The sequence below is a fragment of the Bidens hawaiensis genome, unplaced genomic scaffold, assembly GCF_021521415.1.
Source record: "Bidens hawaiensis isolate Kalapana, Puna unplaced genomic scaffold, B.hawaiensis_p1.1 tig00009774_1, whole genome shotgun sequence".
Classification (NCBI taxonomy): Eukaryota; Viridiplantae; Streptophyta; class Magnoliopsida; order Asterales; family Asteraceae; genus Bidens; species Bidens hawaiensis.
This window is the reverse complement of record NW_027491730.1, coordinates 586,052-588,440: the sequence shown is the minus strand read 5'-3', so window position 1 is coordinate 588,440 and position 2,389 is coordinate 586,052. Positions and strand designations below refer to the sequence as shown.

Here is a 2,389-nt window from a genome sequence, read left to right as displayed (position 1 = left end):
TTTTCTTCACGTTAGAAAATTACATAATGATTGTCAGTGTCATCGAGTTGAAATCCAAGAACCATTTCTTAGTCAACTGAAGAGACACAAAATATAGCGGAAATAGTAACAATTAAGTGCAATTTCTGGTGAAAAATCAATGGATTTTGATAATCGTAAGCGATTTTGGGAATGTTTTATATTTTGACATAGCTAAGAATGAGATCGAGAGATGAAATGGTTTGCTTGATTATTGCTGTAACATGCATCATAAAACTAGACCTTGTTTTAATTTATATTTCAATGGTAATAAAGTTGTTCACAGTTTTTAAGTAGTTCACAAATATATATATCCAATAGTGGTTATTATCCGTCTTTTATGGGGTCCATGACTTACAAGACATCCTAAGTCACAGGTAGGCAATTAGGAATGGCCTACCAAGTACTAAACCACAAGCTGTGGGACTGGACCATCAGTAATCAACGCCATTGGGGCGATAAGGGGTCGGGTCGGTCACCCTCCAACGGTTCAAGTTCAACCCTCTTAATTTCTCCACATAATAGTTAATTATATGTTAGGTTATTTATACAAATATATAACTAGCATAACCGTGGTTAATGGTGTGGAAGTTGACTTTCGTTTGACAGTTAGAAACAAAGCGGTGCGATCATCTCATCATTGCGCCGGTTCGTTTGGTTTTAAAGGCTGGTCGAACTAGTTCTTTGTAACCTCACTTTCAATTTCAGTTAGAACCGACCAACTAAGAAGATACCAATGGGAGTAGTAGCATACTAGCATGCATCATTAAAAGTAAACACTCTTTTTCATGTCATGTTACTTAGTTTTCGCCATGAACTCAGAATTGGGCTGAAGAGCCCATAATAATTTCATGGGTTCAGAGGTTTTAGGCCCATACTAAAAATAAATAACCAAAAATTTTCAAATGTTATAACTACAAATGTCACATTATTAACAATTAAAAAATTGTTTATAAAAAAATAAATATAATGTCGAATAATTTTATCTTTTTGCAATGTTACAAATCATATCTCAGTAACCTTTTTATTTAATCAGTCTATAAGTTTATAGTGTTACATATATGATGAACTTATACATTTAGTAGATTTATTTATATGGTCACACGCTAAAGAGATATAAATGGACACAACCAAGAAAAAAAATAGTTACAAAAATTCAATAAATCGTGCATATAATTCAAAGATAGAATGGGTAAACAAATATAACATAGGTTGTTGATTATTCAAAAAGCACGCATGCAATGTACCAATGATAAAAATGACCAAATATTGATCATTTTCACAAATAGAACATTGTGATCAATGCAACCAAACCTATGGACCACCCATGCAAATGGGTACCAAAAGCAACAGCACCGGAAGCGTCCACGCTGGCGCTTCCTACATCTGTTGCAGGAGCGTCATCATCGGCCCCAGATTTCTTCTTCTTTAGAGGCTCTGGGGCTGGGGCTGGAGAAGGCGTGCCAAACAAGCTCATTGGTAACAACACTTTATCCACTTGGTACACAGCAAGTGTACCATCCGTGTAGATACTATTCGACACGGTGGTATCCACCACCCCGGTTGACACGTTCACTTGGTTGCCAGCGGCAGTTACATTTAGCGGGAACTTATCGCTAGCGGTGTCTCCAACCTGTGTCCGTAACGGGTTACTAACAGTTTGAAGTTGTGAATTAGTTAGGTATGTCGGGACAACATGAAATTGCAACAACGAGACTTTTTGTTGATCGGAGAGGGAGTTTAGGGTCCCGGGTTTGAGGGAAGCAAAGGCATTGTCGGTTGGGGTGAAGACCGTCATCCCTTGGTTGGAATTGTTTAGTTGTGTGTTGATTTGATCACCTAATTGTGTGGCTTTCATGAGGCGGATGAGGGTGGTGAATTGACCGGCTTTTTCAAGGATCTTGGTGATGTTGGTGGGGCCGGTTGGTCCGGGTGCCGGAGCTTGGGCTAAGATGGTGGTGATGGTGGTGCATTGGAGGATGACTAGTAGTAGTGGTAAGGATAACAAGAAAGTTGTTGCCATGTTTCAAGAAAATGAAAGGTAGAGACTTGAATTGTTTGATAATATGGGAATGTGTTGAGGGGATAGAGGGGTTTTGGTTTGGTGGGATGGTGTTGTTTTTAGTTGGAAAGGTTATAATTTGAGTTGGTGGTGTGTTACAATTGAAGTACCAACCATGTGTCATAGCATTTACAAGTCATATGTTTAATTGCTTTATTTAGTTATTGTTTCTTTCTTACTAACTTGTAATTAGACAACTAAACTAATTTAATTAGAGAAGATAAATACTTGTACATTTCGATTTTGATTGTGAAACAATATACGATTATAAACGATAGTTATATTAGGTTATGCTCTCATACGTCTACT

At 37.4% G+C, this 2,389-nt stretch overlaps 1 pseudogene; it reads right to left on the bottom strand.

Annotated features, from left to right (window-relative positions):
- Positions 1-1,213: 1,213 nt before the first annotated feature.
- Positions 1,214-2,081, bottom strand: LOC143533497 (fasciclin-like arabinogalactan protein 11 pseudogene; annotated as a pseudogene).
- Between the last annotated feature and the right edge of the window lie 308 nt (positions 2,082-2,389).